The 14,463-nt window shown below is 36.8% G+C and overlaps 1 long non-coding RNA gene across 6 annotated transcripts in view; it reads right to left on the bottom strand.

Moving 5' to 3' along the window:
- The window catches only part of LOC108300474, a 176,941-nt gene that overhangs the window by 126,177 nt on the left and 36,301 nt on the right, over nt 1-14,463 (bottom strand). For all 6 annotated transcript variants that reach the window (XR_005199183.1, XR_005199184.1, XR_001823451.2 and 3 more), the window contains exon 2: nt 5,664-5,771. This is a non-coding gene — a long non-coding RNA (uncharacterized LOC108300474). The remainder of the gene's footprint in view (nt 1-5,663; nt 5,772-14,463) is intronic.

The raw sequence follows: 14,463 nt of genomic DNA, 5'->3' as shown, positions 1-14,463 counted from the left end.
ATATTATATTTTGAATTCCTACTTGGTAGCTAAGGCTTTAACTCTCTTGCACAGTTATCCTTGTCCATTGTTTTTTCTCCTTAACAAAGTTCAATTATATTTCACATTTTGGAGTTATATGAATATTCAGTATTTATATTATTTTTACAAAGCAGTATTGTTTATTGCTGAGCCGAATAGTGGGAAATATTAATTTTACTTTCTCATATAACTTTTTTAAATAAGTTGCCTCACTTTTCTACATGTTTTTATTCTTATATTGACCTATAATTACTTTTGACCATCCATCAGCCACTCAATATCATGTTGCAAATGGTAGAATGTTCAGGATAATCTGTTATTTCTATGTCGTTAATGAGTGTACCCTTCTTGGAGCTTTGACTCCCCTGTCCACAGTGAACACTTGCTCTCCTGGGCAGCTGCATAGCTGCATTCCCGTTGCTCTTGTTCAGGGAATTTCCTTCATTTCCCTCCTGCATCAGGACTCTATATCTTATGTCTTTCTCTTTGGTTTTACTTTAGTGAGACACATCTCCCGGCATATTCTTGAGATGGGCTATGGGAAAGGCGGTAAAAAGAAATACATACATATATATGTCTGTGTGCGTGTGTGTGTATGCTCGTATGCATATATGCACACACATATGTATATAGTACATATCTGAAAATTCTTTCATCCAGGGAAAGTGCTGATTGAAAATTATTTTTGCTCAGCATTGTAAGAGTATCATGTATTGTTTCCTAGTTTCCATTGTTAGTGAGATCATCGACACCACTTCACATTCTTTATTTTGTGTGACCAATTTTTTCCCATCTGGAGTATTTTTGGCATCTATTCCTTATTCTTCATGTTCTAAAATTTCGCAATGATTTACATTGCTAGGATCATCTTTCTGAGCATCCCTGTATTCAACAGAATTATGTTCTTTCTGTCTATAAAATTATCTGGTATTATTTCTTTGGCAATTGCTCTGCCCACTCCCCACCCTCAAACTCCCCTGGGGGGGAAAAAAAAAAAAAACTGTGTTATTTTTCTTTTTTCTCTCTTTTGGAACTTCTATTAGCAGTTTATTAGGTCATTAATGACCTTGTGAAATTACTGCTATTTCATCATTTGATCTACAAAAATGGTAGTTTCATACGACTCAACCTAATATATTGGATCATAAATATTTATATCATATATAAATATTTATATACTTATGGCTATATTTATGATCCAACCTAATATATTGGATCAAAAATACATATATGGCTCTACTTATGGATATGGATCTATGATCTAGGATACGGATATATGATCTATATCCATAAATAGAGCCATATATATATTTTTTTCTTCTCTGCATTGTCTGTTTTTGCTAAGGTTTCTCTTAGCATTTATTGACTTTCAGTTCTACGTTTGATCCCAGAGTCTCTCCTAAATGACTGATGCTCTTTGACTAAATGTCTACATTAAATAACGAAGCACCTACAAACTAAGTGTATACCCTGTATGCTCAGGAGTGACTTGTGAATCAGTGAGCTTCCATGTAGGGAGTTGGTATGTGAATGCAGCTATTTCACTGGTAAAATTATAAATTTTAGTGTAAGTTAACATTTTCTCTGACACTGTACAAAGAAGGATCTTTTAGTTTCTGCCCTCAATTTATAGGCCTGGCTGCTTGTCCTCTGAAAAAGAGGGTGAGATCTTGACATTTTGCATGCACATTTTCGCTCAAGTCCCCTGTTTTAAATCTAGCTCTATTCTTTGTTTTCCATTGTGTCCAGTGTTCCTAAATCCAAAGGCTGATTTGTTCAATGTACGCAAAGAGTCAACCCCTAGTCTCCCAGAAAAGGTGGACACTGGGCCATCTGGGAGTAGAACTAGGATCCTGAAGGCCCAACTGTCCCCTGAGTGGGCTTTCTCCCCGAGGTGAGCCATGTCTAGGTCTGTTGTAGCTGTTTACTAAACTCAAAAGAGTATCTTGGCAAGCATTTCTTCCTAGTATCCTAAACAAATCTCTGCATGATAACACGATAATAGAGATCTTCTGCTTTGTGGATTTCTTGCACACGAAGCTGTTTTCCCATAATTCCAATGTACCTGTGTGGGAGAAATGCAGAGACCCTGACAGTGGGGTGCTCCCTTGTATCTCTGTTTTGAAATTCGCTTGGGAATGATTTGCTAGTACCAATGGGAAAAAACAATCTTGAACCAAGTCTGAGTTGTCATTCTGGCAAATCTTCAAGACAGGTTGACCCTTCTTTGGTCTGATTCTTGATCACTCCATTTTCAGCTCCATACTTCAGTCACTCCATTTTGGAGTACTCGAAACAATTTCTGAGATCTTCTATCATTGTCATTTTCTGAGGGCCTGTGGTTGACTAATTATTGGTATCCATCTCTGCAGGTATGTGGAATTTAGGTTCTTCTCTTCACTTTCAGTCATTCTAAATTTTATTAGCATTTCTCCTTAATTAATTGTTTTCTCCACTTCTGGTCACTTTACTACTGCTAGAGATTTATAACTTTTTCTTTTCTTTAAATTTATTTTGGTAGGATTTGAAGTGGAGGCAAATATAAATGCATGTATTCTCTGCCATGTTTATCTAGTGGTCTTAGATCTTACATTTTAAAAATGTTTTTAATTGAAGTGTTATATACATACAATTAAATTCACCCATCCTAAGTGCACATTTTAATAACATCTTAAGACCTTTGATGTTTCAAATATTTTACTCAGTAGTCAAATGCAGACCTGTCATAATTACATATGTCTTTTTCTACCTTAACCTCACACAGATAAATATTCTTATTGGTGAGAGTGGCAGAGGAGCTACATGCCCTTAAAACTCAGGAGGAATCAATTGTAGATATTTTGGGAGGCACAAATCTGAATGAAAATAAGTGGGAGACCAATGTACTTGACAATATTGTTAAGTACGTTGGCAAATATCAGAGCTGTTTTTTGTGGATAACCAACCACGGCAAGAAACAGAATAATATACGATAACATACTACTCAATAACTTTTAATTGGCTCCTATTATTTTTCAAAAAGTAAGAAACGAGGAAAATAAATCTATTAGTTTTCCTGAAGCAAGAGAAGAAGAAAATGAGAAAATTGAGATTTGACCAAGTGATTTCTGCCCAAAGTGGTACAAAGGACTGTGTAAAAACATCAGGGGGGCTAAATATTTGTGGCAGATGTTCTTTTAATGGCTGCTGATAAAGCATGACAATCACTTTGAGAGCATCTGATACATTTCTCACAAGTAGCCCACTGTTCTCTTTGTAAATATTGGGGGAGGAAAGTATACAACATATCTTTCCAAGTATCTAAACGTGTGTTTTAATATTCTTAATTTCGAGGCATACGGAAATACAAATACCTTGTATTTATCTTCAGAGACCAAGTCTTTATCTCCTAGTTGGAACTACAAACTCAAATTCCTAAAGAAGCCAGGCTGGTGTATAAACATGGATGTAAGAAAATAGAAAGTGTTGAACTATAGAATGGCATAGCATCCTAAAGGCACTCAAATTTAAAATATGTTTAAGATATACAAATAAAAGCAAAAATAAATAAAAATAAATAAGTTTAAAAAGAGAAAATTATATAAAGTAAATCCAAGTTTTAGGGCCTTGTAGACTACAGGTCACGAGTTTAACCGCTAGTTTAGGAAATGGGCGAGTTGTCAGATGCTCTCAGCTCCAAGGAGCAGCAAATTATGTCCTCCACTTAGTTCTCACCTAAACATTTACTGAACTTTCTTATTTAGGCTGGGTGCAGTGGCTTGTACCTGTAATTCCAGCACTTTGGGAGGCTGATGTGGGAGAATTGCTTGAGCCCAGAAATTTGAGACTAGCCTAGGCAACATAATGAAAAAAACAAAAAAAAAAAAAAAAAATCACAAAAAAGTATCCAAGCATAGTGGCACATGCCTGTAATCACAACTGCTCAGGAGGCTGAGGCAGGAGGGTCACTTGCTCCCAGGAGTTCAAGGCTCCAGCGAGCTAGGATTTTAGCTATGTGCTCTAGCCAAGGCGACAGATCGAGGCTCTGCCTCTCAAAAACAAAACAAACAAGCAAAACCTTCCCATTCAGTCCTAGTCCTGCTTTGATTCCTTGCTCAGAATATGTTTTTTCCCTTTCCTGCTTCTCTAGTGTTCACTCCTATTTCCTCCTTCTCTCTTCTTCCCCTTTACCTTGCCCCTCTTCAACTGAACAGAGTGTGAATGGAATGAAGAGTTTTATGCATACCTATTCCTACAAGGGTTGCATCGAGTTGAATACCCCTAATGGCCTCATCTCCCTGGCTAGAAACCTGTGGAGGGTTCTGCTTATCTGTAGCCCAAAGCCCATACTGCTCAGCCCGCAGCTCAAGCCATTCCGCTGAACCCAGCTTGCTCTGCCAGGCTTTCCTCCTAGGACAGCAGTTATTCCAATGTCCCAGACCCACAAGGCCACCCACAGCCAGCCAGCACACCATGCAGACTGCTTACTCTTCACCAGCCATCGTGTTCCTTCACTTTGCCTGGAATGTGTCTTGAGTATTGTAGCTACCTAATAAGTATGAGGTGAATTTCAATTATGTTATCAATTTGAAAGCAAATGAGTTGAATTATTATTATTTCTCAATTTACTATCTTAAAGCCAGTTAAATTAAATCACATTTTGCTTATGGTTCATTTTTTTTTCTCCTTAACAATATCAAAATAAAGACTTTAAGTATGAAAGGCAGCCTTGTCTGCATTTCCATGTCCTGTTGCTTTATCAGTCTCATTAGACAGATGGCACTAGGTGTTTGAGTCTGGCATGCGGTTGATGGGCATTGATAAGGAACGAGAAGTGAGATAGACTTCCAACTTCAGATATTGTTGACTAGTAGACCATCGTTCACTTTCACTGCTAAGAGCATTTGCTGCCAATGTTTTAATCCTTCTGGGCTCTTCCCCATTACATGAATTTGCTAAATAAATTTTTATTTTTTCATTCACATAGTATGCCCTTTCTTTGCCCAGGTCTCTGAGTAGGATCTTGCAAAAACAGTAAACAGTCATTTCTTAGCCATTTACAAAGGGCTTTTCTTTTGCCCAAGAAGTCCACAATTTAGACACTAATGAAATATGAAATATGTCACACTATACTTCGAAAATGACTTGAGTCAATGTCAAATGTGGCAAATGAGTGTTCAGGGAATTTCAAGGTTCTTATCCAAATTTTATGTCTACTTTATAGAATCTCTTCCTGCACTTATATGTCCTGATGTTTTTATAGACATTAATATCAAAAGAACAATTTAGATTGTTTAAAAAATATGAAGTCTGATTTATCTTTGAGACATACTTCACAACACAAACCAATTTTGCTATAGTAATACCATGTCAATATTTTCTGACAGAAGACAAATGTTGTTATTATTTCACCATTTCTTACCTTTGTAAAAGTTTAGAATTTTACAAAATGACTCTTCTTTACATGTCAAAATAGTAAGCTGATGAAAATAAAAAAAGCTGCAACTTTTATATCTGGTGGCAATGATGGATAATCTAAGTGTGTTGGCTTGTAAATGGGGCACAAACCATATTGACATTTTTTAAAAATAAATACAATTTTAATGGAGAAATGTATCTTTCCACCAAAATCACAGATAATATTGTTTTTAAAAAAAGCTTACTTTGACTTGTTTCACTTCTAATTTGATTGGATATTCTCCACGACAGAAGATTGAAATTAGGACTATCTTAAAGGCATCAGTCTCTATCCAGTAGTAGTAGTTCACTGTCTGTAATACAAAATAAATAGCAAGGGAATTAGTGCTCAGAAAACTTGTGAAAGAGATAAGACTATGCTTCAGGCTGTCTACCTTTCCTTTTCCAAGCTCTTTTCTACACCTCCTTTCCTATTAACTACCCCCTAACACTCATACAGAGTTACTCAGTGTTCTTATACTGTTTTAGCCCTTTCATAGAGGAAATCTGATACATTCATTGAGGACAGGTACTTTAAAACTTTATGTGCTACAATGATCTGGAGATTAGAACTTAATAAAAGGGCCTAAGAGGAAGGACAATGAAGACAATGCATAACTCAGTAATTGTAGAATTCCAACATACAATCTGAGGAGAATCTTCCCAGCACTTTATTCTCATAATATAAATGACAGGTCTTTCGTGGAGGCGGTGTTTGTGAACTTTATCAGGGAACAATAGAATTGGGTTTATATTTTATGTGTGATCTGGAGCTTGGGATCAGAAAATGTGGTCCAGCTTTGGTGTTCTGAGTCTTTTCATCAGAGTGCTCACAGTATTTATTCCCCTTTTCCAGAAGGATATTATGCCTAGGTCATGAGTTTGGAGCTCTCAGGAATGGGATTAGTGTCCTTGTGAAAGAGACCCCATAGAGCTAGTTAGCCTCTTCTACCATGTGAGGACACAGCAGGAAGGCACCATCTATGAACCAGAAATCAGGCCCTCTCTAGACATCAAATCTTGGACTTCCCAACTCCAGAACTGAAAGAATAAATTTCTGTTGTTTATAATGCCAAGTCTATGCTATTTTGTTACAACAGCTTAAAGTAATTTAACCATCTACTACTCCAAATGCTTAACTTCTTTTGTTTGATTGTTTTCACATTTCTTTTCCAACTAAAATACCTAGAAGAAAGCCTAAAATATTTCTAATATTCAATAGATGTTTATTGAATCATGATCTCGAATTTTTTTCCACCTTATTAACCTACACTGTCCTTGTTTTCTCTCTCACCTGTCTTTTAGTTCTGACAGGAATCCTCAGATTCCTCTATGGTAAATAAAGACAGTCAGAATTAAAGGCTTTATCCCTCCCCAAGATTATGATTTTGTTATTTACTTGACAAATAACACTGTTAAAACTCAGACAAATTAAATTTAGCAGAGTTCAATTGAGCGAGAAAAAGCAACGAAAAAATGATTCATGAATTAGCCTCCAGAATCACAGTAGAATCAGAGAGACTCCAAGGATGCCTCATGGTCAAAACACATTTATAGGCAAAAAGTGGAAAACGGCATACAGAAGTTGGAAGTGAGGTACAGAAACAGTGGGATTGGTTACAGGTTGGTGTTTGCCTTATCTGAACACAGTTTGAACATTCAGCGGTGTTATGAGTGATTGAAGTATGACTTCTGGGATTCACCAAGACTCAGCGATTGTTACAGATGCATATTCCTAAGTTTTTGATCTTGTCTACCTATTAGGTTACTGTTGGTCCACAAGGACTCAAATATAGAAGTACGGAGTCTTTCTCAGGCTATATTTAGTTTGCTTTAACAACACTCTGCATGGGGTTAAAAATTATTTTGAGGATCCTTGAATGGAAGGTAATGAAAGAGTAGATATGAATATACAACCTCTGCGTTAGGCCAAGTTTCCAGAAGCAGATGCTTAAACAAGGATTTGTATTCAAATGATTTATTAGAAGAATGCTGCCGGGAGAAACAGGTAAGGGAGTGGGAGACATTGGATCGGGAGAAGTGCTGGCCTAGCCTCAGCCTGATCTCATGAGGACTCTAGAGATTAAAGACTACAGAGGGCTTCCCCTTCCTCCTTCCCACCAGGGCAAGGAATCAGATTTTAGTACCCTGTCTTCTGTTAGTCATTAGCTACAGACCTCTCAGGTGCTACGTAAATTCTAAGATGCTTCAAGGAAAGTGGTACCTAAGAGTCCAAGTCCAAGTCCTCTGAAGAATGTTGCTGGAGTAAGCTGTAACAGCGAACACATAGACGCTGCTGTATGGACCCACAAAACCAGCAAGAGGGATCCAGAGGAGCTGGCCAAAGCATTAATACCTCTTAATGCCAAAAGCTATACCGAACAAAAGACTCACTTGTCACCTTCTGGTCCAGTGAAGAGAGATACACAGCCATACAGCATTCTTCAGGATTTCACCTGACCCTTTTGTTCCTGTGTGGAGTTCTGCTGTGACTCACACTTACCAAATGCTTTCACTTTGAGCTCTGCCTCTACAGTCTGTCTTATTGTTAGATCACTACCATTATAGGGAAGAACAGTCCATTGATTGCTCTACACTTTTCTTAGCTTAGGCTAGGGACATTTTTAATGTTTCTAAAATAAGTCCCAGGTGGTTGGTGTGAAAATTAAAATGACCCATTAACAACTGTAATGTGCTATAAGATTTGGATTCCTACTAATTACTGTAATCTATCTCCCAGCTTCAATGAATACATAAATGAGAAAAATTATTACTTTTATGTTACTGAAACTGTGACTATTCTCTAACATCTAATATGCAGTTTGAGGCGGATTTCTAAAAATGACATAGTAAGGATGCCAATCTTAGCATAAGCATACTAACATCTGTCCTACTTGTCTTTAATTCTTTTGACATTCTTATTACTATTTATAAAAAAAGTAATATTTTTCTTCAGAAACGAAACTTCGTTTAGTTTTATCTTTCGTTTAGAAGCAGCAATGGTTATATAATTATCACCTCTTTATACATAATAATATGCATCTATTATATATAATACATACACATAGATAAATAGATATGCCTAGAGGTCAGTTTTGCAGCAAATAATCAAAACACAAACATGCTTTACTAAGAAAAATTGTTTTAAATGTCATGCTCTACAATGAAAAAGTCACAAAGCTCATATGCCTTTATTATTCTATTGTCTTTGTATTATAAAATCAAAATCACTTAATTCAATAATCTTAATTATCTTTTTATTAGAAAACTAATATTATTTGCCAAATCCAGAGAGATTGTTAACAAATACAGGATGAGGAGGAGCTTCCAGACACTGACATAGTTAACAGACAATAGGTAGGCAACAGAAACACTAACTGAACAGCCTGACAGACATGTGGTCTTGTACATGCAAATATTTTTTAAATGCTCATAATAAAATAAATATAACATTAGATTCATGGTACTGTTTATTAAAATATAATTTTAATAGATTTCTATCAAAATAGTTAAATATTTTGAGTCTTTACTTTGATAAATATGTTATTTTGCAAATTTCGCTCACGTAAAGTATTTTATTCCTGAAAATCGTGGAAAAATTAAATACTGTCATCCATCTTGAAGCAGCATGAGGTTATGTTTGCATTAATATGCACACATACCTCAAATAACTAGGATTTTTTAATACATAGAGGAATTTTCAACCAACAGGGTAAAGATATAACATGCATGAAAAAGTTTTCGGTTTTGCTAAGCTCCAAATTACTGAATTCAAACAGAAAGTGAAGGGAGCAAGGTAACCACTAGAGTGAACCCCGCAGGTAAAAGCATTCACTTTGTATATTTCAAAGTGGACATGTTACCAAAGTGGACATTTACATAACATGCTTCAGAATATTTCAAAACATGGGTTGTGTGATGAGACAGTAACTTAGGATTATCTCAGGCCAGATGCTCTCCTGAGTATGTTTATTAAAGTAGTTAATTCAAATGAAAACACCTGAGGAGGACCTTCACCCTCCTCATATACTGCGCAGTATTTACCTTTAATATTGATGAAATACACACCTCAGGGAGAGAGGAAAGTAGGTTATAAACCTGCTGCAGATTCCCTAGTGAAGAAATTTCTCTAAGTACTCCTAGTTAGACTCTTACCTTGATTCAAATTCATGATGGCATGGTTTCTGAGTTAGTGTGATTCTGCTAGACTATGAGTTCCAAAAGAACAAGACCTTGACTTCGTGTTCATTGAATTTATCTAACATTTAAATAAAGGCTGGGAGATACCCATCTTATTATAACACTGGATGAATGACCAAATTATCTAACGTCACCCTGAACACATCCCTTTCCATGAAATAAGGAAATAGTACTGAATTCAACTCTTAGACAATGGGCCCAAGAATAAACAGGAATGATGATCCATGAAGCTGAAAAATACAGAAAAGCTGGGAGCAGAGGATGTTTATGCTGCAGTATGAAGACTACAAGGACCACTACATACAAAAGAATCTTGATACTCAGACTTGATGGTACCTACTTTATTGGTACCTACTTGATGGTACCTACTTTATCAGTATCTAATTTATTACACATCAGAAAGAGGCTAGTCTATCTGATGTGTAATAAATTAGATACTGAAAATGTAAATTTACCACTCAATTTGAATTTATTGTGGTAGCATACTTAATCCCTGAAAAGTTCCATAGAACACAAATAAGCAACTGCAAAGAAATATTAGAACTTCGATAAGTGGGCAACATTAGAAGACTGATCAGCTCATCTCTAACATTCCTATGACAACTTGGGATTTGAATTTTCATGAAAAGTTCTAATGTGCTGGAAAGAACATCATAGAAATACCCTGACTTCTTTTTAGAAACAGCTTTCAATCTCCTCTTCATAACCAGGACAGATAACACTCATTGCTAGGGCACATTGTAAAAGGTGTGTCTGTGCTTATTCAAAGCATAATGCCATATATAACTGTGTATAATTCTCTAACACTCAGAATCCACATTAAAATTTTAAAAATATAAATGTGACCTTATTTTATGGAAAAGATTTACTCTATCTTGTTTTTCTTATAATAATAAAGTACAAGGAATTCTGTTTTCTACCATGATGGAATAAATATATGTTACTAGAGTCACTCTGTTATTGTGAGTTGCCATACGGTTGAACAAAATACATAGGGCAACTGTTCATAGGTATTTATTAAGTAACAAGCAGAGTAGGACTGTGATTCTTGAGAGAAAGCAAACATATAAGGTTTGCCCCACATTCATTCATGCTTTCTGCCACAATCGAGAAGTCAGAAGCCAAGCAGAGCAGTGGAGTAACTGAATTGAGGGTGCAGAGATGAGAGATCTATGCTAAGGGATCTGGAATTTGTTGGGCATTTCACCACAGAAGAGGAAGCTTGGGAAGATGAGGGGCAGGAGTTGTGTGGACATTCAGTGCCATTCTCAATGAAGGGCTGACAAGTGCATGCACAAAGTAAGACTCTAGGATTGCAACACCTGCTTTTCTGTGCTCTCCATTTGCTTGGTAAATCTTCCTCCATTCCTTTATTTTGAGCCTATGTGTGTCTTGTGTCTTTGCATGTGAGATAGGTTTCCTGAATACACAAATTGGATCTAACTAAACTTAAGAGTTTCTGCACAGCAAAAGAAACTATCAATAGAGTGAACCAGCATCCAACAGAATGGGAGAAAACTTTTGTAATTTACCCTTCTGACAAAGGGCTAATATCCAGAATCTACAGAGAACTTAAACAAATTTACAAGAAAACAAACAAACAAACAACTCCATCAAAAAGTGGGCAAAGGATATGAACAGACACTTTTCAAAAGAAGACATTTATGAGGCCAACAAACATATGAAAAAAAGCTCATCATCACTAGTCGTTAGAAAAATGCATATCAAAACCACATTGAGATACCACCTCATGCCAGTTAGAAGGCGATCAATAGGGAATCAGGAGACAACAGATGCTGAAGAGGATGTGGAGAAAAAGGAATACATTTACACTGTTGGTGGGAGTGTAAATTAATTCAACAATTGTGGAAGACAGTGTGGCAATTCCTCAAGGATCTAAAAATAGAAATACCATTTGACCCACCAATCCCATTACTAGGTATATATACCCAAAGGATTATAAATCATTCTATTATAAAGACACATGTACACATATGTTTATTGTGGCACTAGTCATAATAGCATAGACTTGGAACCAACCCAAATGTCCATCAATGATAGACTGGATAAAGAAATTGTGGCACATATACACCACAGAATACTATGCATCCATAAAAAAAGGATTAGTTCATGTCCTTTGCAGGGACATGGATGAAACTGGAAACGATCATTCTCAGCAAACGGACACAGGAACAGAGAACTAAACACTGCATGTTCTCACCCATAAGTGGGCGTTGAACAGTGAGAACACACAGACACAGGGAGGGAAACATCACACACTGGGGCCTGAGGGGAGGGGGCTAGAGGAGGAATAGCAGGGGTTGGGGGGATTGGGGAGGGATAGCATTAGAAGAAATACCTAATGTGGATGTGGGGCAATGGATGAAGTAAACCACCACCCTCGCATGTGTATGCCTACATAACAAACCTGCATGATCTGCACATGTACCCCAGAACTTGAAGTATAATTAGAAAAAAGAAAAAAGACTCTACAAGGCTAAGCACCATAGGACTAAGGGCAAAACTGAAACAGCCCCAGTCTACCAACAGATAGAAATACAGTTCTACAGAAAAAAAAAAAAAAAAAGCATAGGAAAAGATAAAACATGCATAATACACAGGGCCATACGAGCTTATAACAATGATAGAAATTCCTTATGTTTATTTCTTACAACAACACTACAAAATAAGTCATTATTCTTGCCACATAATGGCTGAAGAACTTAAGGCAATGGGAGTATTAACAACTTACTGAAGGTTACAGAGCTAGGGGATGGCTGTGCCAGTGTTTTCATTTAGCCCTTTTATCTCTAGATTCTATTGCTTTAACCACAATGATACCATTGCATATCTACCTGGTCTGGAGATTCAGGAAGATGTTCCTGAAAAATAAACCTATTTAAGCTGAGATGTGAAGGATGGGTAACAATTACGTACAAGGAAGAGAAGAGAGTATGTGTGCAAATCCCCCTGGCATGGCTTGAGCATGAAGTAGTTGATGGATGAGAAAGCTGTGTATATCTGTTAATTTGATGAGAATTAGAGAAGATCCTAAAGATGATTTGACCAGTCAGAAAAAAAATAGACTTTAAAATTTCATTAGTTTGTATCATTCTAAATATTTTTAAAAGATCTTCTATATTAATAGTTAAACCCACATTTTCCACAAGCAGCTGAATCTTGTTGGTGTTCCGTCCTCAGGGAGGATGAAGAATGGGCCATCTTTCACTATTTGAGGACTCTTTCAAACTTAGATACCAGCACTTTTCACTGATTATTAGTCACTGTGATTGCAGTATCAATGAAATCTTTTGCCCAATTCTTTTTTCTAATCCAGTTGAGGAAAGTTCTTTTCCCAACAACTGTAGCTCCTTGTTCCACAAAGACTCTTTAGGAAACATGAAGCAGTTAATTACCCCTGCCAAACAGCAGGAAGGTAATACTTTTTTTTCAAATATCAAATCAGTCCAATTTCATTTAGACTTAAATGATTTTTCTGGCCCCTCTTCATGTAGACACCTCCGCAGTCAATTAGCATTGTCACTTTTAATCTTCTGTAGTCAGATCCTGGTCATTTCCCATTAGAGTTCTATTAAATAGATTCTTATGGCCTGGCTGAACCGGCTGCAGTGTAGTATCTGCGGAAAGCATGCCAGCCATCATTATGCAGCTGGCATTTACTAAAGGTTAGATATTACTGAGAAACTTAATCAGGAATTATGCTACATTGACTGAAAATTCACTCCTGGCTTTCCTTGACACCAAACTCAAATGCTCCTGGTATACTCAGGCTATGCCTGGATGGAAAGGCACCTTGAATTATGCATCTGAACTCAAACCATTTTAAACTCCATGGCCTTTGAGTCAAGATCCAAAGATCATGTAACTGTCAGGGCCAGAAGAGCCTGCATCTAGCTGCAATGCCAGGTGCACTCTAACTAAAAAGCAGAGAGCGAATAATGTCCTCAGGAAAGGAGAGCCCTATCTTACTGTGGCTTAGTTGGGTCTTGCAAATAAATGTAACAACAATACAACCACAGAAAACAAAAGAACAGATAAAACATATAGAAAATTTACATTTTCTAAGTGGAAATATAGGGTAAATTAAGAGCAACTCAAAACATATGGCAGCCATGAAAAAGCATCCTCTAACAGAATGGCTTCCAAATACCCAGTGCTAACTGCTGGTGTGATCTTCAGAAAATCACCTGACTCCACTAGGCCTCTTGCTCTGGAAGTCCCTGGTTCAACATAAATAGGGTACTGAGAACTGACTGTAGCTGATTAGCACATCTTCTCTTAGTAGCAGAATAGGGACCTGGAAAATGAAACAGAATAAAAGAAGACAGAGGAGGCCAGCACAGATGGTCCAACACTCGATAGCTGACAGGTGCTCACTGTGAGTGGATGAGGGCAAACAGGTCTTACTAAGTCCTAGAAACAGAGAGGCAGGGAAAGAAGCACTGAAAGACAGCTATGTCTGCTACAAGTTTTTGTTGGCAGCCCGTCCTAGGGGATAGAAACCCTCAAACAGACAGCAGTACAAGCTATCTCATGGACTGTTTTCTCCTTTCTTCATCCATTGTTAAGGCCAATTCAATAACTTTCTAAAGCACTTATTAAATAAGATCTCTGCCCTTTAAGGGCTTACTCTTAATAATAAATAAATAAATAAATAAATAAATAAATAAACAAACAAACCTGACTTTGGACAGATGATCCCAGAGAAAATGATTAAACTCACATCATTAACTTTCTTTTAGGCCAAAGTTTTTGGTCTCAGCGTGGACACTATTCTAAACTGGA

The sequence above is a fragment of the Cebus imitator genome, unplaced genomic scaffold (assembly GCF_001604975.1).
Source record: "Cebus imitator isolate Cc_AM_T3 unplaced genomic scaffold, Cebus_imitator-1.0 Scaffold27, whole genome shotgun sequence".
NCBI lineage: Eukaryota > Metazoa > Chordata > Mammalia > Primates > Cebidae > Cebus > Cebus imitator.
Note: the sequence above shows the minus strand (reverse complement) of the source record. Positions and strands in the feature narration are given on the sequence as shown.